The 24,998-nt window shown below is 39.4% G+C and overlaps 1 protein-coding gene across 18 annotated transcripts in view; it reads right to left on the bottom strand.

Moving 5' to 3' along the window:
• The window catches only part of NRIP1 (nuclear receptor interacting protein 1), a 141,327-nt gene that overhangs the window by 9,327 nt on the left and 107,002 nt on the right, over positions 1–24,998 (bottom strand). For 14 of the 18 annotated variants that reach the window (XM_063150043.1, XM_063150045.1, XM_063150037.1 and 11 more), the window contains one exon: positions 14,406–14,453. The exons of the other annotated variants lie outside the window; for them this stretch is intronic. The gene's annotated coding sequence lies outside the window, so the exon portion shown is untranslated. The remainder of the gene's footprint in view (positions 1–14,405; positions 14,454–24,998) is intronic. 18 annotated transcript variants of the gene reach the window in all.

The following is a 24,998-nucleotide window of genomic DNA, read 5'->3' as shown; positions in this document are numbered from 1 at the left end:
TATGTTCTGAAATAACAGAACAGACAGCACCATATATATCAGTACATTTCTGTTTGGCAGGTGGATGGTATTGCTGAAAGTAGAAACAAAGTTGTTAGCACTGCCCAATGCACCAGTGCAAAATCCAGTATGGGAACACAACAAGGGTGAAATCTGTTGTTCTTACAACATCCAAACACCACAAATTATTAGGACAATCATGTGATAAGAGTGGGGAAGAGGTTGCTTATGCCCCTGATGCAACATAAATCCTGGCATCAAAATCCTCCCTTCCCTGGAGGATTTTCACCTTTGCATTATTTCTGTACATGAAACACAGGATGGCAAAACAAAACCAAACCAGTTCTTCCCTGAAGTCCTGTTATTCTTCCAGAGCATGTAATATCTCTAGTAAATACCTCCTTGGATGGGGCAGTGTGGAATAAAAAGCTGTTTTACAATGCACAGCAACGCCACTTGTGCTGGATGCATCTCTGCAGTTTCCCTTACAGGGCTGCTCAGTGGCAGCAGGAACATTTCAGTCACCACACCTCAATAATGAGACCATTACACCACACATGCATCCTCCTTCACTCACTCAGTACTAAACTGGCTAAATAAATATTCAACATGAACAAAGCTAAGTGTCCTTCTGCATACTGAACTCTGTAATTTGCTTTCATGGCCTAAAACTCCATTGAAAATTTGTATTTACAAGTTTAAAAGGGATGTACACAGATGAAATCCTTGCCTCCTCAAAGTGAATGAGTATTTTATGATTGATTTCCCAGAAGCAAGTTTTTAATTCAAAACCTACAGGCAACTAGAAGTCAGAAAATAATCAGATCTTAAAAATGTAAAGAATAAGAACTACTAAATAGCTGTAATATTAACTGTCTTTAATCTCCCTGGGCAAATATTCCCTTCCTTGGTTTAAGTCATCTAGAAAAACTCTAAAATGGAGCTATCTTAAAAAAAGAAGCCAAAACCAAACCCAAACAAAAAATCTAACCAGTAATGCATTATAAACGTGTGTATCTATGCATTTAAATATCAAATGCAAAGCTGTTATCTATTATTGAGGTGTCAGTACTTCTCTCAGAAATACATGACCAACATTTTCAGAATTACCTGTGGAAGACACAGTGCTCCTTCAAACATGAAACAACTTAAATGTGGATTCAGCTAACTGAAAATGACTGATTATCTTACTGTTCCTTCAAAAACCTCTGTACCTCTGAGTGGGCTTTTACACAGTTTCAACTCAAAAACAGAATAAAAATCATGAATAACAAATCCCTAAAAAAAAACCCCCAAAATAACCAAGATTTCCAATCAAACTATTAAATATTCAGCAACGGTAACAGCAATACAAATAGACTAATTTCCTCAAATAGCTGGAATACATTTTATCTAGAGAATATATTTTTCCAGCTTCCAAAAGTATTGCATTGAAGACAATAAAATTGAAATTCTGTCGGGATTTCTGACAATCTGGTAAAAGCAAGGCTAACAGGACACCTTTAAGATACAGTCCCAAACAAAAGCATCACTAAGCCAATATTCAGTACAACTTCACTCACTACACCTTTAGGTAATTCAAAAGAGACAATGCATTTATGCAAATCCCTCAGGTACTCCAAAAGCCTCCTTCAGGAGATGACACTTGTAGCCAGTACAGTTTATATACAACAACTATTCTTAGAAGTGTTCTGTCACCTTTTTCATTTTTTATTTTATTTTAATTACCCAGAGCTAGGGAAATACTGATAAATTTAATGAAATCGGGTTGCTGCAAAGAAGCTTCTTTAAAGATAATGAAATCTGGAAAGCACTTGACACATTAGAACAGGACATCAGCAATCCTTTTAAAAAGCCTCTTTTGATTTAGTGCAGTAACAGATATTACAGTGCTAAAATCTCACATGACAATGTCCATCTGAGGTGTAGCTATGACAAATCCCAAGCAGCTTTGGAAATCAATGCTCAGCAGGACACTAAGGCAGCCATTCAGCTACCTTCTAAATACACACAAACTGTACAAAAGGACTTCCCAGGACCCACTGAAATGTTAATATTTTTTCTTTAAATTAAATATTTAAGAAACTACCAGAGCAGTGCTAAGGAAAAAGAAAAGAAAGTTAAAAGAAAAGGCAGAAGAAAGAGAAAGGAGAAGTCACCCAGCAACAAATTTCTTATTTCCCAGCAAGGGCTGAAACAACTGCTAAGATCTACGACTCTCTAGACCTAAATATTATATTTAATTACTATGACAAAATAAATTGCTAAGTTCATGTGCTTTTCTGACCACAACTACTCTAAATGCACTCATTTTTGTCACTTCTACTATTTCCTCCCAGACTTCTGCACCATGAGAAATAAACCAGCTTGTTGTGCGGAGCCTCCAGGAGCACCAACCCAGCTCATTAAGCCTCATATTTACCCAGACAAATCTAAGGCAGCAGCAGAATCCAGAGCACAAATGCTGTAACCTGGTGAGATACTCCCCAAGTGAAGCACACCAGGAGAAATCAGTTCTTCAGCCTTTTAAGTGTGCCTAAGGAGAAGCTGCAGGCAGTATAGGGAAAATAAGGAAATATTTAAATGTTCACTGAACTGCATATGTCCAGAAAATTAATTCCACTTTTGCAGTTGTTGAAGTTTTCTTTGTTTATTTTCAAACTACAAATATATTTATCCACCACAAAGGATATTATTGATATATGTCGTTATTACTTTAAAGGAATAATAAAAACAAACTTCAAGATCCTTTGCTTACCACATATTACTGCTGCAAAAGATAATGAAATCTGAGAACATAGCTTCTAATATGTTAAAGCACAATAGAACCAATTGCTTTTTGCTCCTGAATATTTGTTTTTTGATTTTTAACGAGTTCTTTGAAGGAATGAAAACCTCAACCGCAAACCTGATACTCTAAACAAACAGCAGACTAAATTTTAGTTCACCCAATAGATATTTCCTGCTATTTAAGAAATTCGGACAGTTCACAATTTAACTAGCAAAATCACATTCATGAGACATTTTCCCAATATCTCAAACTAGCATTTGCAGTCAAATCCTTTTGCTAAATGGAACAGAGAGCCACAGTAAATGAACAACACTAGACTAACATTATTGGAATACGAGGGTTACATAATCTATTAGGCAATTCAAAAAACTTGGTATTATCAAGGTGTCTTCTTCTGCAGTTTCAATTCAAGATCGTAGGAAAAAAATCTTACAGAAACCATTAAGGTATTCATTTGGAAACTGGCAATGGCCAGCAGATTGCCCACATGAACATTTATTAGAAGACACATTACCCAAACTCATGCACATTGTTAGAATGATTAATAGAGGTGGAGATTACTATATGTTCACACAGATAAAACATTTTTATTAAGTACAATTTCAGAGTTCTTTCATGACGATTAAACTCCTGTAGCAATTTTATGTTCCATTTTAAGTTGGGATGAATCAAAACATGCATTTGTAAAGCTAAAATCAGACTGGTCTGAGAAATAAAAATCTCAGTTATTTAATAAATTTGGTGTTGTAATGCTTAGCTACTACTGGAAGAGCAGGAAAAAGCCTCTTACCAGCCTCACTGACTTCCTATTCTCATATTCCCAAGTGCAAAGGCTCCAGCCCACCACATCAGCCAATGGCCCAGACTGTCATTTTAATTATTACAGATTTGAGGAATGCAGTACAGTGATTACAGTGGCAGCTTGGATCCAGGGGTCCAATTACTCACTGTGCTGCAGACAGGCTGTCTGACTTCTGGTTTTACTTCTCTGTACCCTGTTTTCCCAGATGGAGTAATAATAGATGGGAACTTCAGAAAGACAATTGAGGATAATTACATTAAAGGCTGTCTGTTACTCAGCAGCTCCAGTACCAGCACTAAGTACCTAAAACACAGGATTTTAAGTGATTCCTCATCCTTACGGCTGCCTGTGGTGAAATGTTGAAAAGCACAATGAAATTAGGATCTCAAAAAAAAAAAAAAAATCCTGGATGCACTGGGAATTGCAGCAGAATCTTACAGTGAACTAAGAATGAGTGGGGGTAATGAGACTTGCTGTCCCAGAATTATTTTGTTATTAAGCTCAATTTGCACACCTTTGATTTTAGCAGGAAGGATGCTTTCAGAGTGCTGGTAAAAAGCATTTCAGCCTTCAGTTGGCTCTTTTTGCAAAGGTTCTGAGCAGGGAAACAGCCCTGATCAACAACCCTGGCACCAAATGCACAGAGCTGCACAAGAGCAGGTACTTCAATGGCACTTGAGCACGTGCTTTAAGAGAATCAAGTGTTTAAGTGCTTTGCTTTCCAAAATCCACGCTTTATTTGTGTCAGAAATCTGTTCAGATGAATGGAGCAGCTGAGACCTCTTCACAGTTTTGATTCAGGCAGCCAAGACATTTTGAAGGTTCCCTTTGCAAATGTAATTTGGAAAAAGACAGAAAGAGAGAAAGACAGAAAGACAGAAAGACAGAAAGAGAGAAAGAGAGAAAGAGAGAAAAGAGAGAAAAGAGAGAAAGAGAGAAAGAGAGAAAGAGAGAAAGAGAGAAAGAGAGAAAGAGAGAAAGAGAGAAAGAGAGAAAGAGAGAAAAGAGAGAAAGAGAGAAAGAGAGAAAGAGAGAAAGAGAGAAAGAGAGAAAGAGAGAAAGAGGAGAAAGAGAGAAAGAGAGAGAAGAGAGAGAAAGAGAGAAAGAGAGAAAGAGAGAAAGAGAGAAAGAGAGAAGAGAGAAGAGAGAAAGAGAGAAAGAGAGAAAGAGAGAAAGAGAGAAAGAGAGAAAGAGAGAAAGAGAGAAGAGAGAAGAGAGAGAGAAGAGAGAAAGAGAGAAAGAGAGAAAGAGAGAAAGAGAGAAAGAGAAGAAGAGAGAAAGAGAGAAAGAAGAGAAAGAGAGAGAAAGAGAGAAAGAGAGAAAGAGAGAAAGAGAGAAAGAGAGAAAGAGAGAAAGAGAGAAAGAAGAGAAAGAGAGAAAGAGAGAAAGAGAGAAGAGAGAAAGAGAGAAAAGAGAGAAAGAGAGAAAGAGAGAAAGAGAGAAAGAGAGAAAGAGAGAAAGAGAAGAGAGAAAGAGAGAAAGAGAGAAAGAAAGAGAGAAAGAGAGAAGAAAGAGAGAAAGAGAGAAAGAGAGAAGAGAGAAAGAGAGAAAGAGAGAAAGAAGGAGAAAGAGAGAAAGAAGGCAGAATTGATCAGATGGAGGAGCAAAACTCAGCAGTAAGGTGGGGTGAATTCTCCCACAGCTGCACTCTAAAGAACTTGGGAATCCAGAAGCTTTTTTTTTTTACAACTAATTCATTTAAATGAAATGAATCAGGCTCCTCTCCTACAACTGCAGGGTATCGGTTGAGAAAGCAAAAATAAGCTTCTTCCCAGGAGCCTGGCACATTATTCACTGCTCCTAGGCCTGCTGACTGACTCCAAAAGACATTTTAAACATGGGAAGGACAGCCTATCCCTTTCAGACAGCTCAGGCAGGAGAGGGCACATGAGGAATCGAGTTGCTGGCAGGAGCTCCTGCTGCTGCCAGGAATTCTGAAGAGGCTCCCGAGCCTGTGACCCCACCAGGGCTGGCATTCCCCATCCCTGGCTGGGGCTGTTCCCTGCAGGCTGGCAACGGAGCACACGGCAGCGCCGCTCCCTCTGTGAAACACCCCTTGGATAATGCAGGATTAGCAGCAGCCACGGCTTCACGGCCAAATTCTGCACGAGCACAGGGATGGAAAAGCCTTTCCCCTTGTGTTTTGTTAAGCTGAGTGCTGCCAAACCCAGCCCCGACCTGACTGTAGGGTTTAGACAGCAGAAAAGGTGTTTTCTTCACTATGGGGACGGGCAGCAGCAGGACGGGGTGTGTAGAAGGAATCAGACCCAAACCAGCCTGATCGAACCTTCTGATTATTTTAGCAGTTTCAGTTATGGCATTTTGAAAAATACTAGAGCAAACCAATCCTGTAACAGATGATGAAACAGTTCAAAAGGATGCAATATCTATCGTTTTACGAAAATTCTAAAGTAACCTGAATTGCAGTTTACCACAAATCCTCAGTAACTGAATCTTTAGGTCACACAAAATCAACAGAAACACAGAACCAAGAGCACAGCAGGCACAAGACACAGTTTTTCCTCTGAGAACAAGACCTGACAGTCCACTGGACTGAAATGTTAGAAAACCAACAACTGAGTTGGGAAGAAAATATCCCAACAGTTCTCGTGGTAGAGACCATTTAAATTTACTCGAGCTTTTAAGAAACCACTAAAACGTAAATGCTGATTACTCTTGTTAATAGCAGAGCCAGAGGCACATAAGGAAAGGGAGGCTGTTCCTACACATTCCATTTCGGGTGTGGAAAGGGGGATTCAGCCACCTCATCTCAAGTGTCCCTCCACTCCTCAGATTTCACATGGGATGCTCCAGTGCGGGAATCTGTGACTCACTCCGACCATGGAAGACCACCCCATGACAACAACGAGGAGCTTTGGGATAGTATGTAATGTATATCAAGGGGGAACACGACATTTCCAGCGTGTGCTGGAAGGAGGTGTGGAAATGTCAGGGAGATTTCCATTCCCACGCAGAGGGAGCTGCCTGGGGAGGCAGCAAGGCGAGGCTGTGCACCCTGCCAGGAGAGGCAAGCAAGGAGGAACACTTCAAACTCTGTGAAAAAGCTTTGCTCCGTGGAAAACACAAATTCTGAGCACTGTTGGTTATACTGAGAATCATCCAATGCTAGCTCTCAACCCATCTTCTACATCGTGGTGCACAGCTTGGAGAAGGCCACAGGCAGACATTTCTCCCGAAGTTACATTGGTTTTATATCTTACTTCATAAAGCTACCAGTAAGGAGTGGGAAAGAAACTGAAAATTAAAATAAAAAAAACTAACAAAAAGCCAAACCAACCAAGCAAAACTCTACCTGAGAAATAAAAAAATCCCTCATCCAAGACAATCCCAAACCTAACGAAACCCCCAAAAGAGATGAAGTACATGGGAAGGAGGAAATGGGGGGCAGACAATTGCCATTAAAGTTGAGTTTGTGAAAGCCTTAGGTTCACCTCTCCAAGGTTTACAGGTACACTTAAGCACCATACACAGCTTAATCCAAATGTGGCACTGCTCGTCAAAAACCTCCTGCTGCAAAGTTCAGAGACGAAACACATGTGGCCATTTTTCATGCTGTGACACTCTTCCAACAATAGCTCAGCCTACCTTAAGTATTTCTTATTCTAACAAGTACAAGAACAGAGCATCACAGAAGTGATCACTCCTAGATACAGAATACCCCACACTGTTCATATAATTTGCTGTTCATCTGGTGTTTCACAAACATTCAGTCAATTCCTTACCCAGACTCACATATGTATATTTCTTCATACAAGTACTACTGGAGGAATATTTATATTTTGTTCTCTAATGGCACTGTAAGGACATCTTGGAGTTCACTTGTTGATTATGGCCTGCTAACACTCTAGGCATGAACTCAGAAACACAGTCTCTGCCAAGTCTTGGCTAATCGTAAGGAATGAGGAAGAACAGACATTCAACTTAGGGACACCACCTGTGAAGGAATCAAACATTTGACACCTAAACCTGTCCATGAGTCAGTGCTCAATGGCCTTCTGCTGCTGAAAACAAAAAGGGCAGAAACTAAAGATAATGCAGAGAAGTTACACCCCCATCACACATCCATTAAGGACAGGGATCCAGAAATAGCACGTATCACTGAATCTCAACTAATGCGGGGAAGGATGTTGATCCAAGCTCAGAAATAGTGAGCAGAAAGGCTACTGGCTAATTGAGTCTTCTAATTCAAGAGACCAAGAGCAAAAAACATACAAAAAGCTACACAAAGACTTGTTTTCAGAACAGAGTACGACAAGATACAACATATACAACAATATATATGCCCCTTCCAGTGTTTGTAAACCACTTGCCTATAAATAAGCAATAAAAAGAAACTCAAACAGATTTCCATTCCCTCTGACACCTACAAAACCAAATCACTGATTATGCATTTAACTCTACATCAACTCCCCAGGAATGAAGTGTGATTAATATACACTGAAGAAATCAATGTCCTCTCCTGGGTAATGCTTTTGAGTTATGATCAATGCATGCAGATAATGCATTTCCACCAACTCTGACCTCCTGCTTGTTGGAGGGATCTAAAGATACAGGCATTTACTGATAGCAGTGCACTAAAATGGTGTATTTCTTGGAACAACTATGTTAGGTGGTTTGGCATATGTTAAGTCACTTTATGTTATTTTAACCAAGAATGGGTTTCAGATGTCAGAGTGCAACAAAGGACTAAAAAGTAATGCACAGTATTTTATTGACAGTAATAGCTGTGTTTCACTTGGGACCAAGCATTTCATGGCTATGAATGAAAGCCACTTTGTAGAGTTCTCAACAGAATAGGTTTCAGCTAGCTGAACAAAATACACAGGAATTCCAGGCAAGGTGAAATACAGGATCACAGTCACATAGCATTCAACTACATGTAAAACCCCCATAAAACCATGTTAGAGACCCAGATGATTTGTGGTTTGGGTTTGTTTGTTTTTAAGTGAGTGGAGGGGGACACTACAGCTTCTGTTTTAATAGGAGGTTTCAGCTTATTGTGGATGATGTTTACAATGGTTGTTGTGGACATAGAAAAAGTTCATATATCTACATTTAAGCGTGAAAGAAAAAATCTGCATTAGCAAGATGGTCTCTATTACCTCAGTTCAATTTTTTTTCTTTTTTCTCTCCAAAACAGCAATAAAGCCAAGCAAAATTCAAGAGAAAATATAAGAACCAGCTTTAGTGAAACCTTGGGAGAAGGTTTGGGAGAAGAGGTTCACAACATCCTGTAAAGACAAAAGGACAAAGAGTCCTTATCAGGATGCCAGAGTTAATCTAAAAACATTCACAGCATAAATCCCTAAATAAAATGTTAAAAGGACTTGAACATATAAGTGTATACAGACGATCATCTGACCCTCACACATAAAGAACAGGACCTCACCTCTAGCCATGAGTCAAATGAAAACAATTAAAATACCAACTTAACTCAAAACCAGTGAAAATAACATTTACTGCCACAAAGGCATTGCAAAAACAATGGATAGCTGGTAAGGGGAAGTGTTTAACTATCCTTCAAAGACATACACTTTGAAATAATTTCCCAAAGTTTATGTGATAATGGTGCCATGCATTTCAAGAAAATAATATGCCATCACAAATCTGAGGAAAGGAAACATTTTATATCTGTTTTTAATGAGTTCTTCATGGAGAAATCAACTGCAATAGCAAAAAAAAATAAAGCTACTATTATTATTGCTTGTTCCATTACTGTCAAGAGTTAAAACACGTGCTTATGCCAAATAAAAAAATATAAACAAACATAGATGTGTGACTGATTTTAGAAGAAAGCATGTGATTTTCTACATAAAATAACATTACCCAGAAATAAAAGACCTGTTAAAAATAAATCTATTACTCCATACTTGCACACAAGTATTAGCTAATTTGGGACCCTATTTCACAATGCCCATGCAACCAACAGCCTCACTAAGGCTCTATGAACCCGTATGCCCAAAGTGCCAGCGTTGCACCAACCACCTCTGCTGCCCTGTTTGCTCGTGTTCAAAATAAGGGCTGCGCTCAAGAATCTGCTGAGTGCACGTGGCACAAAGCTCCTGCAAGGCAAGCCAGGCTGAGGAGCTCATCACAGCCCAGAGAAGCCCCAAAGATCCTGCCAAGGGTCTGGTATTGCAGTTCTCCCCATGGGAACGCGGGGATTACAAGTGGCACGAGGCAGGACAAAGAGCAGGAACTACTTTCAGTGCTGAACCTCACTCAATGCCAAACAAAAGCACAGCCACGGGTGAGATGCTTGCAGAAAAAAATCCATCTCCAGGCAGAAGGTCCATGCTGAATTTAGAAGAGTTATTGGTAAGCTAAAGATGTCTTTGTAAGAATCATTTCCCAAGAACAAGAAAGTCAATGTCTTCAAACCCACTGAAATTTTAAAAGATGACTGAAATTTTGCTGACCCAAATATTTTAATTTTTATATTTTACTAAGGTACCCTGTGAAGCTGGAGTTTAAATCCTATTAAAGTGAACTTAGTTTGTCCATCCCTAAAATAGATTTGACATACAAACACAAACACAAGGTCAAGGTCACAGATCAGCACGAAAGATTACAAAGAGGACTGATGTAAGAGCTGGCATTTGATCAAAGCTCCTGGATGCATCTTTTTTTTAGTAGACTTACCAGAAATACCACTACACTTCATTTCTTCACATTGCTACATTGCATGTTTTAAGCATTCCCTACATTTAAGAGCAGCTGCTCTGTCCTTATTTATTTTGATAAGAGCTATTAGGCAGCACAGCAAATAAACTAAGGAAAAGCTCTTATGTTAAATGAAAAGGAAGTGAAAGATACTTTTTGCCATCCTTTTCCCTCTATTCAACCATTGCTAATACACGTTACATTACAAATTTAATTCTAAAACCCACTCAAACACATAGCAAGACCAGTGCTAAAGAATCAGGACCTCAGGTTTTAACCTGCAGCAGTTCAAGACATTTATCATATATAACAATTATATATTTGGGTGTGCACTTCCAAGCACAACACTTGATTATTTATCCTAATTATCTGTGTGCACAGCATATATTTCTCAATTAACAAAAAAAAAAACTCAAGGTCTGTGCAGAACACAATCAAACTAACCTCTTCTGTAATCAGGACAACATTTACCTCCTAGAAAGCCTCTCTAATGCTGAAGGCTGAGTAAGTGAGCAGAATTAAACACAGGAGCAACAGTTGAAAGACTCATTAAAACTCAGCTGCTGAAAATAGTCAGCAATGAAAGTCATTTACTGATCTATCCATCCATCCATCCACGCACTGATACATTCTCCAGCTTTAAACACATGCAGGAGATATTCAGCTTGCAGGTCACGTCTGCCACACGCACCCTCCTGATGCCTGAGCACGAGCAAGAGGTGCCTTGGGTGACACCATGGCATTCAAAATGCACTGCTGCCACAAAGTTTACATGCTCATTGTGATAGGCAGCAATTTAAAGAATAGTGTGGCTTGTACTCTTCATTCTTAACCCCCAATCTCAACACCAGCACTGCTCTGATGTTAGTCCAGACACGAGTGGGAACAATTTATATTTAGACAGAGAGATATGTCTATAACTAGGATTGCCTGTGTTAATATTAAAGCTTTTACTGGAACCCATTTGCAGTGACGTAGTTCACTAGTATGTGGGCATCTTGGACATTGCCAGTAAAACCTTCACGCCATCACATACCCTCCTGCACCTTGTTTCAGCTATTGAACTTTTGTTTACTGATTTTCCTCCATTTTTGCAGAGCTAGTACATTTGCAGCTCTCTGCCTGTATGACTGGGTTGTCTCAGCTACTAATGAAAAGGCCTCAAATGAAAAAAAGATGGAAAAAAAAAGGTTTAAAAACTTGTCTCCTTTTTGAAAATATCCTTCACAAGAATTAGGTTGTCACCCTTTTAAGGTATAGCACTGCCTGAGCTACTAGGGCCAGATACAAATCACTCCTGGAGCCTGGGATGCCAGCTTCTCAGCACCGTGTTATAGGTGCTTCTAACTCTGATAGTGATTCATCAGACCCTAAAACAGTCACTGGTTTAAGATCAAATTGATTTAAGTTGTAGACCTCAGGGCAGTACAATTCTGCTCTTCCTTAGTCCCCCTTTTACAAGTGCTTTCAGCAAAATGGGAGAAAAGGGGAAGCTGGTTGTTTTCTTTTTCCAAGCAGAATTTCTATCCTTCCTAGTTTGTGAAAAGCTGATAAAGCTTCTCACTGCATTGAAGAGTTAGAAAGGGAAAAATAAAAGAAAGTAAATCAGACAATGATTACAACAACCCAGCAGAAGATCCTTCCACATCCACAAATCAGCAGCTTACTCTGACAACCAAGCACACATGAAAATGTGTATAGAGGATATTTCACAACTAAAAACATTTATAGGAAACACATCATTATTAGCAGTACAACTGCCCAAAATGTGAAACCCTACAGCAAGTTTATTTGGAATCCCATAGCTTTTTTCTAAAGTTTACAAACACATGAAAAAGCCTTTGCTTTAACTGAGCTGCATTACAGTGAGTAACTGTTCATTCAGTGTCATGGCAAGTCTTCTCTCAAGCTTATCCTATAAAAACCCTCTTTAATCTTCACAACCAAACCCTTGATAAAACAAGTCAGCAGCCATTGTGGGTTTGTGCTTTTTCCTTTTAAATACAAGCTCACACTCTTTACACACAAAACCTGCGGAGGCAAGAGGTTTCTGCTTGTTCTGAACTTTGGATCAAATCCCCCATTTATTGAGCAGCAGGGATGTGCAGGCTGCTGTTAGCAGCCAGTGGTGCTTTTGGCTGTGACACCATGTAGAAAATATCTGCAATCCAGTTCTTATCCATTCCTCTTTGGAGAGCTGGAACAGGCATCTTTCCACACAGTGATCCAAATGGAAAGCACTTCAAAGGTGCTGTCTTTTAAAAGGGGGTAATGACAAACAGGAGCAAACAACCAGCCAATACAGCAACAACAATAAACATAACAGTTAGCAAAAAGTACTTCTGATCAATTCAGCAGTCAACAAGAGTCCACAGCAATGGATTATGTTAAAGGACTGGATGGCTATCAAGCCCCAATTCTGTAAAGGTATGATTTTTACTTATTTTTTTGAAAAATTATTGTCCATAGTTATATTTACATGTGTGAAATGTCAAATAAGTTTCTAAAAATCTTAAAACACCCTATTGATGAACAGTGTAGTAATAGGTTCTTGACCTTTGTACTTCCTTTTTACGTATTTTCCCTGATGTAAGTACACCTATGAATTTTAATGGGACAATAAAATAATGGCAAGGTTATGCACACATGCAGATCTGTGCATGAGAGAGGCATCTAAATGAACAAAAACATATTAAAAGCTACAGACATATGCATAGGACAGAGGGGTATCTACCATGCTAAAACCCACCAGTTTAAGCATCATGACTTAAAAGCAAACTAGTTAACAATTGAAATTTCAGTGTCCTTTTATCATTCAGGACACAGCATTAGGATTTCCAAGATGTGCAACACCAGTTACCCCAGAGTTACTATTCCTTCAAGCTATTCAACACACAGCAACCATTGCAGGTGATTTGGTTTCCCACATGCTGGAAGTCTGGTATCGATTCATCATCAAATAAAATTTGTAACAATGAAAGGCATTGGGAGGTAGGTGGTGAATTTCTCTCTGCAAATCTTGTCTCAGCCTTGGGGGAAATAGCTCAAAATTACAGTTTTAATTTATTCACTTGATGAGTACTGAAGGAATGCAGTGAGAGTGAGGGACGTTGTCATAACAAAAGACCTAAAAGTCAAGAATCTAGGAAATAAACAGGTGAAACTGCACCAAAGCAGCTGAAGCCATGTATGATGTAGTATAAAGGAATTATCTGATAGTTATTATCTATAACCCAACTCTATGGATTCAGCTGATCAGTTATCCATTATTTCCAGTTTACCCTGCCAGAACAGAGATTTGGACATGGCTGACAGGTCACAACCCATGTTCTCTGTGTTATATAAAGCCATCTTTCCTTGATGTAACTGGAAGAGTTATTTCCCAGCTCAATGCAACATCAATAATGCCAGTGTTTTCTAAATCAATATATAGTAAGGCCTGTCAATAACCTGAAGGCAAGTTTCACTGACTGCCTGCATTATTACTAAAGCACATTTTTTGTTTCTTTTCTTTTTCAGTCTATACATAATCTTGCTTAAGAAGGATAGTTTTATTCAAATTCTGTTGCTCAATTTCATCAGTGAGTGAGACCAAAAGAACTCAAACGAACACATGACTGTGATTTCATTCAGCAGCAGTTAAGACTTGTGAGTACCTGCAGAGTCTCACAGAACCACAAACAACTCCCAAATTCCAAATAAATGCTGAAGCGAATCATATTGGAAAGGGAGGTACAAGCCAAAGAGGGCAACAAAGGAATACCAGAGGAGAAAAAGCCCCATAAAAACCCACAACCCCATAAACTTTGTCAAAGGGACTTAATGCTATTAAAAGCATACAATTTACAATCCTTTTGTTGAGGAAAAGCCGAAGTTCTGGTGAGCAGGTGAGCATGTCTTCAGCCTCTCAGGAAACTCAGCAGATTGTTACCTTGGCACCCTAGTTAGCAATGTCAGGAGAATGAGATCAGGACTATACAGGGATGTGAAATGAGCCATCTGACTGGGAATTCCTGAGAGGGGTAAGGACCAAAGCAAGTGTGAATGAGATAAAGTTACCACTCCATGTCCAGGGTGAGAAAAAATACAGGTTAATAAACTTTTCAAGTTCAGGGACAAAACTCATACCTTTCAAATGTCAATGAAGGATTTTGTGAATCTGGTTTTCACTCCTCCCTGCCAAAAATAAATGCATTATAATCAGAATGCAGAAACTTATGGTGGACAATAATTATATTTCTACAATAACAGGAAAGTAATTTTGTTAATTCAGTATCAGCTCACAAAAGGGAGCCTGTCTTACTTCTTAACAGGGTATAAATAGATGAACATAAAGTTTTCCCCAAAAGCTGGTTATACTTGTGGTTGATTGGTGAGAGTATCAGAACTTAACAAATTAAACTGAGCTGAGCAAGCTGGTAAAGGTAACCTGCCAGGAGAGAGGGGACAGCCCCCCTTGCCTGGTTAATACTACCCACTTTGTAAAATAAGCTGTCATCAGGGGATTATCTTTATTCTAACACTATCCATTTATTCCCACTACCCATTTACCCACCATGACAAAAAAGAGCCCCAAACAAACAACCAAAATGAAATCAGGAACACACAACACACCCATGGTACTGCATTCAACTTCTCTAGAATCTTACTTATTTTCTCCTGCTCTCATCATTACCCTCACTCAATCTTCCCTCAGCTCCCCACTTCCACAATCCACACTTGTGTAGCATTAACAACATCCAAAGGCCATTCCACACTACACAAAACACAGCTGTTATTGTAATCTTTCCCCTGAAGACACTCTGTTCACCTAACCCTTTATTTTAACTTTTTCAGTTGTTTTTCTCTTGCTCTAGATTAAGTTTAGAATTTCTCATCTGAATTCTACGAACATTAATAACTTTCATTTCTGTCCACATAACCTAACCACTTATTGTGTTCCTTTTCCTTACCCTTTTGTTTCCACAAACACTCATTTCTACTGTAATACCCAGGCACCTCTCACACAGGAAATTCCATTACAATTCTGCACTGCTCCCCGGGCGAAGATCATCTACACTCTGGAGGCTCTTTCTTCCTCTCTTTCAGCAGTAAATTACCAGAGCAAAAATTAATCCAAATCCACCAAAATACCTCCTGCAAGACTACAAGCCAAAACACAAATGATATATGTTGCTTGCCCTTCCTCACAGACTTGTTTGTTCCCTTTTCCTCATCATAGTCTATATGAAGTTTAAAATAAATACATCTGCACCTGTGAGATGCTGACAAGTTCAGCTGGACAGCAATTAAATGAAGCCCTAGAGCAACACTGGCCTCCAAAATAAGTGTTTTCTCTTCCTCTTACAGAAGAAAAAAATGCATTTATTGGTTTTGCAGTACAACAATACGTGCTGCTGTAATAACAGTTTTCACCCGATACCTTTCTTTTACTACATATGATTGGAAGGGAAGCAAAGAATGATATACCCTAAAAGATCAACAGAACACAAAGACTAATGATAGGAAGAAAAGGGTACAAAAGGCCTAAAATATAATGTAGAAGGGCTAAAATATAGCATCAAAGGGCTCCCCTTCCCTTGAGCTGCTACTTTTAAAAAGTCTAGTGAGAGCTCTTTCACTTCTCCAGCTGGTACAATGACAATATCCCTACCCTGATGCAATCTGCTCTCACCTCAGAGGGCACAGAGGCAAGAGCAGAGAGTGAAAAAATACTGCTCCTGGGAAAGAAAGGAGATACCTCTTTTTAGAGAGACCAAAACTAACTTACTTACTTTTAACCATGACAACAATGACATGGATAAGCAAACTTTTGAGGAGCAAGGTGAAGGCTGAGGGAGCGCCTAAGCATAAACCCAGACCTCCTCCAGTGAAACCAAGGAAGCTTTCTGTGTCCCAGCTGCCTTCATCAAATAACCTCCCCAGCCCAAACAGCAGACTTAATACTGCAAGTTTCCATTTTTTTGAACATAATTTCTCCACCTCAAACCAGAGTGGTTTGATTTACTGGGTCTACGTCTGAATTCTGTTTTACTGCAAATAAAACATAACCCTTGCTTCCAAAGTCACCTCAGTATCTCTCTATTAAATCATGTATACACCAGAGCTTGCTCATAGCACTTTGGAAGGTGAATAGTTTGACTGACCAAGAATAACCTACCAGGATGCAAAATCCACTTGCCTTCTTTATATGCTGCCAGGTTTATGAGAGCAGGTCTGTCTGTGCTTGACATTTGGCATAATTACTATTGTAAAATGTTTTATATTCCTGTAAATTCAGACTACCACCCCAAAGTGCTTACAAACTGAGAGGAGATGCAGAGATACTGAAACAGAAAGGAAAGATGTAGGGGAAAAGTAGGTACAAAGAGGGAGAAAGCATCAATGCCAGGAAAGATTGTGAGACTGTTCAACCTGCCTGACCAGCATGGAGTTCTAAACTATAAAAAATGACAAGCACAAACATGTTAAGGTAGGACACTGCACACTGTAAAACATTATAATCAATTTGTCTCGCTAAAATATAAAACCAGAGGTGAAATTCTAGGGAGCCTACAACACCAGCTGTATTTCTCTACCATGTTGTAGGAAGCATTTCCACTGAACTGCAGTAAGCTTTGTCACAATGCATATGAATGGAAAGTCCAAAATTTTCAGGGGTTTACACTATTTTTACAGTGATTTTGACCGAAGAAACAAGAGGAAAGACTGGAAGCTCTAAAACATCTTGACTCTAATCTGTTGCTGAAAAACAGGTGGGAGGGTAAAAAGGAGAAAAAACAGTAAATAACTGTGTATCCATCACCACTCAAGACCAAAAAGCTCCACTTATATGGGGGCATGGGGGGTAAGATTGCAAAGCAAAAAATTAACAGACTTTAAACCATTCTTGCAATTCACTTCCACATGTAAGAGATAAAGCATGCACTGAATGCAACTTAGTTTTGCCAGCTGCTCAGTAAAACATGAATGATTCAAGAACATGGAGTAACAAGCAGCTCCTTTTTGCTAATATATCTGAAAAAAAATCTTTCTAGTGTTTCCCACAAATTCTTGTATTTCACTTCAGTTTCTTTACTTGAAGCAAGTGTATATTTTTCAAGAGCAAGCATGATCCATGCTCCTCACAAATAATAACAAAAAGAAAGATAACAGTATTGTTGAAGTCTTTCTAATGCACATCCAGAAAAGCCAGCTTACATGATAGGGATTTGTATGCACAATCTTTGCCACTTCAGATACTAAAACTTCCCTTGTTTAACATTTATTTTTGTATAATTGGCAAATTTGATTATGAGCTTAATTTTTGCACAGTAAAGTTCATCCAGCCAGTTTTAATTTCAAACTGGCTTGCACTCCATCATGACTACAAAAACCTTTGACATCACAACCTCATCAATCTTGGAGAACAGAAGAAATTTTTGTAGGAGTGGGAAACTGTTGGTAAGATACTTCTTCCACTGCTGACTGTACTCAGTCAGCTGTAACTATGTGCAAGTGTCCACACTTGCCAATTACAAAAAACATGCATCTGAACTACCCTTCCATGAAATTATATTCTCTGGTAAAATGACAGTCACAGGTAGAAAAGCTGAGAAGAAGAAAATGTTTGAAGTTGACCAAGCATCAGGGGCTTTTTTGATGAAATATACAATCACAGTTTAAAAACTTAATACCAATAAAAAAATCATGTATTCCACCACCAAGCTGCAGAGTAAAAGCAACATCCTAAGTACAGAAAGGACTTCCATGGACTTATCCATCCACTACATGAATCTGGAATTAAAATCCCAAACTATTTTGGATTTGCATGAACTACAGAATTAAATTACATATTGCTCATACATAAACTGAGGTCATTAAAAAACCCCACTCACAAGCAAACTAACAAGTAAGAGGCATTTCAGCTACCAAAGACCTGTTTCAATCTGACATCTAAATATCTGATGTTGGATGGCTGCTGCTATTTACAGACTGATCACAGTAATTTCACTCCTCTGTTGTTCACCAGGACCTCTCATTACATGCACTGTGTGGGTCTAAACCATGTTGGAGTCTACTGGGAACTGTCAGAATTGCAAGAAAAGAGAGATTCCATCTTGGAATAAACCAGAACATTTTAGGAACATCCATGAACATATCGCAGCAGTGCTTTGGAATATTGCTACTCTATGCAAGAGGAACAGCAAGAATGGAAGAAGATTAAGCAGCTTGCTCAGTAGCACATTAACTCCATATCCACAACAAATAAAGATAGATTTTCTGAATTTCAGCTGAATTATAAGATATTCTCTCCACAGTTTGTGGGTGTTTTGGTTTTTGGGGGTTTTTCTTGAAACCAAACAATAATTGGGTACCTTAAACTTGAGGAAACAACAGTGCTTACTACTAAAGGAGTAGGAATTGCACACTACAGTAAATGCCTTTCTCTTCCAAAATAGGACGAATTACTGGCATTCCCATCACCCTCAGGTGGAGATACATGTCAGTCAAATGCTGTAGTATGGGTGTTCCGCTATGTGCTGAAACAATGTTCTCTCCAACAAAACATCACGTCAGTACTGAACTAAAGTATCAATACTGAAGCAAACACAAATGACGGCATCATGATCAAAAATATAATTCCACCAGCTTTCCCTATTTCTCAGGGATCTAACATGAGGAAGCAGGCCTAATAAACTGGGCAAGAACTATCACATGGACTGGAGCTGCAAAAACCACTGCACATCAGCTCTTCTGATGCACTGACCACTTTCAGTGTCTCTCCTAACCAAGTACAATAAAGTCCCTTCTATCCTGAAGCAAGGGTCTCTCATAGCCAAGTGTGTCTGTATATATATCTAAGCACTTCCTGCCCAAACAGGTCCATTTTTAATTCCTTGCTTTAGAAAGCTGTTAAAACCTGTCTTTTACCAGTGTAACTCAGCTGCAATACACTCACAGCTCCGATGGGCCAGAACCCAGGGTGTGCATTCATCCCTGGTTCCCCCAGTGAAGAGGCAGAACTGCAGCAGCCTGTGCCAGCAGCAGTGAAGGGACTGATGCTGCAGCAGCAAGAGAATCCAGACAGACAGATTATTTTGCATGTGCTGAACTGCTCAATGGTGCCCAGCCTCTGGAATGCTGAATTACTCCAAGCCTGACTGAGCCTCCTCTTCAAGTCTCCTGAATAACAAGAACTAAGCCTGCAAAAACGAGTGTGCTCGCCCTCACTAATCAATATTAGCGTTTTTCCTGATGAGTTTGTGCAAACTCAAATTCTAGCTTCAAAAGCTGGAAGTTTCCAAATTGACCAAAGTCAGTCAGTAATTTGGCTCCTATACCTATTCATTTGTAGAACTCTCAGATACCTGCCACACTGTTCTCTTTGCCAGAGTGAGAGAAAATGGATCAAGCAGCTGCCAGCGGCTCAAACAAGGAGGAGGGGAGGCATCCCCAAACCTTCTAATTGCTAATAGTCAGTGCCACCTATGGCTGAGGTTGCAGAAACAAAGATCCAAAGAAGAAAAGAATAAGGTTTTTGGAACTTTTAACAAGGTTTTATAAATGGCTTCAGAAGAAGAGATAACACAAAAAACGACAAATAATTTTCATCTATTCTAGATCATTTACCACTGTAACACTAGATAAGATGCTTGTATCAAAACCAGATCCAAATTCTTTATACGATTTTCCAACAAAAATCTTCAAAATACACTGAAAGTTTCAAGGGCAGCTTTCTATTTTCTTATCTTACCACACTTGCCTCCTCAAGTAAAACTCATCTTGTTTTTATTAACAGCTCCATTTCAACCAGGCTCTGTTGCTGCAGATGCTTTGTCCAGTGGTCAGGAAAAATATGCCAGGGAATATTTCATCACACCTTACAAAATCCTCCCCCATCACCCCAACAAACTACCAGCAACAGACTGTATTTTCTGGGAAAGCTAACCAACACAATAGACACAACAATTCCCTCCAGAGGTTTCGCAGCAGTCTCAGTTCAGCACACAAGGCCATTAATTACACGACTGCCTTTAGCATTAGCAGGATTCTGGTCGTGACAGCACTGGCGGAGTTAAAGCTGCCTTCAGTATCTGCACCCAAAATCTCTATTTACTTGAAGTTATGCAACACCTCCACTTCCTCTCTTCTTTATTACGGTAGACCATGGTAACAGAAAGAAAAGGGGTGGAGATGGGGAACAAGCATTTCATAATCTCAAGCAGTGCACAGCCACCCTTCAAAAACAGATCTAATCTGGAATTCACCTCTAAAATCTGCCTAAACTGATAGTAACACTCAAGCACCAACTCTTACTTAAAACTTAGATTCAGTATTTCCCGAGGAAAAGCTGTGTAATACAGGTAACCAATGCTGGAATCAACTGTGTACTTCCATTATAAGCAAGAATTGGTTTTAAAATGTGATTTATTTGGTTGGGGTTGTGTTTGGGTTTGGGTTTTCTTCCTCATTTGGCGTCTTCTCCATTGCCCCACCCACAATAGAGGAGTCTACTCCAGGCCAAATAGTATTCCAAAATTCTCATCAACACTCTAATGTCATCAGTCATGCTCAATCAGTAAGGCTGGCAGCAAAAGTTTCAATTCAGCAAAAAAAATTCTTCTACTTTCCATAAAAAAACACAAACAAACAAAATCCCACCAAAAACCTAGGAAAACCAAAGGCTACTCAAGCTGATATATTCCATGTTTCTAAGAAAATAGAGACAAAATTATAAAAAACACATCATCAGTCTCTCTTTTAACTATGATCTGAAGAGTCTAACTCATATCTCTAATGGTAAGCTGAGAACTGACAATAAACAAAATGAAACAAAATCCCCACAACTCTAAGAACTGGCTCTTCTCAACAGAGGAATTCTAAGTCCCAAAGCAGTCACAGCAATCTTGACTGGCAAAATGTTTTCAAGGACTTGGATTTAATCACGTCATTTTATTTTCCTCTGATCATTTATTTAAAGTCATAGGTTGAATTATTTATGAACAAAAGTTAATTGCATTGAAATGCAGTACTGCCCAGTATTTATCTAACACCTTTTCCACAACTCAACCTCCTGTCACCAACTGGTTAAAATCTACAAAAAATGAATACAGAACGTGAGATAAGAATTAACCATTTCTATAGCAATACTGAAATTCTCTTCAATATGGATAAATATGATCAAGTCCCTGGATCCTCCCATCTGCTGTGTAAATTGTGCAACTGTTCTTACCAACTTTTCCTTACATGTGTTTATGTTAAAAAAAAAAAAAAGTAATTCAGGGAAAGAAGAAGTTATTCACAGAATATTTGGTTTGAATAAGCAAGTTTTGACTGATTAGTTGCAGCTAAAGTCATCATATTTTGAGTCCAAACAGCCACATCACAGACCCTCCCAAATTGGGGTTCTTCAGAAATTTTCTCAGCTGTCAAGAGATCTCAAAGATCAACAATTTGCATGTATAAGGCTGTATTGACACTCTCTGCAAGGTGTAAGATGGAAGCTCAAGGGTACACTCATATAAATACACCCCACATCCATAAAGTGTTAATCTTACAAGGCTGTATGACAGCAGTAACTACTACAGTGCATGACTGCTGCTCGGGACATGGAGCATTTTCCAAGTCTCTCATTTCCTTAAAGCAACTCATTTACTTGTCACCTGCCGGGACAAAGAGTAGAGAGAGGATTTCACAAATACCACTGTGGCTTGTGCGTGGTGATAACACACCAGGAAAGATAGATTTTCATTTTCTCATCAAGTTATTAGATTAGGTTTACACGCAGATTTAAACGCCCAGGAGGAGTCTGCCACCTGTCCTAAACTTAATTAGTCAGGAATGTCTGCATGACAAGAGCAGATAGTTCAGATGTTTTGGAGTGACCACAAGCAAACATCCAAATAATCAGCAATAAAATTTCAGTGATGCCAAGAACGAGCCACTAAGCACAGCCCTCTGTGAAACAGCCTGAATTTTATTAATGGAGTGTTTCATACTTCCCACACAACTGACATCAGATGAGCATCTGTAAAACCAGAGAATCAACTACGTGAAGTCTACAGCTGGGTTAAGGAAACAAAGAGCCCTAGATTTCACATTAAAATAGGGGTGCATATTTACACATTACTAAAGGGGGGGGGGTGGTGTGTGTGTCTGTGTGTGAGATATGAAGACTCAAATCCTCTCAGACTTTTCCTCAGCTTTGTTCTTGTGCTGTTTATCATAGCAGCACATCTAAGATTTGCAGGTTTTTGTACCTCCCCTAACCCCCTCATATACCCCCCCTTCCCACATGTAGGACCATCACAGCAGATTAATAACTACAAAAAAACAACAAATTTTCAGTTAAAGCAGCAAACACACCCATGTTCAAGTATACTTCACATTAATCATCCTGCAAAAAGCTAAACCCAAACCCCCTTAAAACATTAATTAGAATTTTATCTGTGTAGGTACGTAGCAACTACTGACACTGATGTGAGGAACTGAACAGAAGACAGAGAATTCAGTTAATCATCTCCTTACGTTGCCATTGGCACATAAATTTGTCTCATTAGCAGGGGCTACTTAGTTCGCTGTAGTAAACAAAGCTGCCGATACGACAGCCCCGCACACTTTTCATTCATTCACATATTTTCTTTTCCTCAGACTTCTAGCATGTGCCATAGAAGAGCCGAATGTTAAACATTCCTGGAGTGTCACAATATGTAATACAATAAAACAGATTACAACCATACCTTTCTTTCACAGCAGTGGTGCCAAGCACAGGTACACTGTAGCAATCAATTTGTTCTGCAGACAGTAAGGCTTTCATAGAATACTAATGCAAAAATCTCTTTTCTTTCTCCTTCGACTTGACTCCCCAATGCCTGGGTCCCGACCAATACAAGGAGGAGGGCAGAATGTCTTCTGCTGAGATAACCACAACTACTAATCAAGTAAGTATACGTGTACAAGGGCACAGGATTAAACCTCCACCGGGCTTGACTCGGGCACGGAGAGCAGCTCAACACATGCACAGCAAGGTCAGAATTAAACACACACACACACGCACGCACGCGCGTCTACTTGAGTGAACTAATTTATCACACTTTGCCACTGACGGCTTTTTACCTCGGGGGAGTAAAATTACATCCTGGTGAACTGACGAGGCTCAGACACAACAGTTTCCCACAACAAATCAGATCTCTCGGAGAAGGGAACGGGGCTCAGAGGTGAACGCTCCTCTCCTCTCCTCTCCCAGCTTCTCACAAACTCCACGCCGAGTGTTTGTGCGTGTGTCCCTCTGTGTGTGTGTGAGTGCACACACAGGTGTGACACACACCACCAGGCACTGGCTAAACCACAACCACAGCGGCAAAGTTCAAAAAACAGGCACTAACTCCCTTCGAGAGAGTTCTCTTTCTGATTATATTTATCTTTACCTCTTAACATAATCAATCTATCAAGTCTAATTACTCCAGAAGAAAGCATTTTATTATTGTCTAACATAGCAAATGTCAAACAAGCTGTTCATTTACCTTGAAGTTTATTAGCATAGAAATGCAACATGAAGATGCTCTCAAAACATTGTCACTTGTATTCACAACATTTTCGAAAAACCACTTAGCAGGTTTTTATTGCCTGGCATAGTTGGATACTGTTCTAGTTCTTAAAATAGGAAGGGCATTATCTTAACTGTATCACCCTTGAACTGATATAAATAAGACTTTTCCTTTAAACATCCAATTTATATTTAACTTTTCTCTTTGGTTCTCTTTAAATAAAGACTTTTCCTACTTTCCAGTCAGCTATACATATGTGCATGCATGTGTTTCCACAGAGGTTCATACATGTGCCTTTCAAGGAGTAAAAAGTGAAACACTGAAATTTCAAAGCAGGGGATTTTTTTTCTCCCTTAAGTTCTGCCCTGTCATGCATCCTTGCTGGCATTTTCCTCCCAGTATTACCAGATGTACATTTTACCAAAAACATCAAGATGAACCTTACAAATTATCATCAGCAGGGTTTTAACAACACTGCTTTTGCACGCGATCTGAATTAAGAAGACACTGCACAAATGCTCCCCAAAAATAATGCCTGGCACTTTACCTAGGACAAATTAGCGAAATATTTTTGAAATATCAGTGGCTTTGCAGAGACACCGGCAAAAAAAAAAAAAAAAAAAAAAAGCGGCGTTAATCAATACTGATGAGTTTGTCCTTGACACGGTGACCGTGTCATCGGGCTATTGTCATGTGATATCATGTCATTTCCCCACCTGGCTCATGACCTTGTCCTTTAAATGACCCAAAGCTTCCCTCAAGTAGCAGGAGGCCCCTCCCCGCTGCCTCAGCAAGGTCGAACGGGTCAGCGTGTCCTCATCTATAATCCAGCACCATTTGTCAGCAGGGAGGCTGGAGGAGGCAGGCTCGCTACAAGGGGAGAATGCCCAATTAGGCAGCTGTCACACAAAGCATAGGCTGCAAAATTATCCCCTGTCAAAAGAAGGAGCAGCTGCGGGTGCCAATTACAGCAACCTTTCAACCCTTTAGGTACTGGAAACTACACAGAAGTAAATGAAGTACAATTAGTGATAACAAATCGATGAATTAGGACAGTAAATTAGAAATTACTAGCAGGTGAGCTTAGGTCTCCCATAATATTAAGGGCACAGCACACCCCAGGCAAGGGCAGGAATATACAGATTTCACAGAGCACATCGGTTTTGTCTTATCCGTGTGTGGAGCCTGTTTG

Source organism: Melospiza melodia, chromosome 2 (genome assembly GCF_035770615.1).
Source record: "Melospiza melodia melodia isolate bMelMel2 chromosome 2, bMelMel2.pri, whole genome shotgun sequence".
NCBI lineage: Eukaryota > Metazoa > Chordata > Aves > Passeriformes > Passerellidae > Melospiza > Melospiza melodia.
The sequence above is the reverse complement of the archived record's forward strand: the minus strand, read 5'-3'. Positions and strand labels throughout refer to the sequence as shown.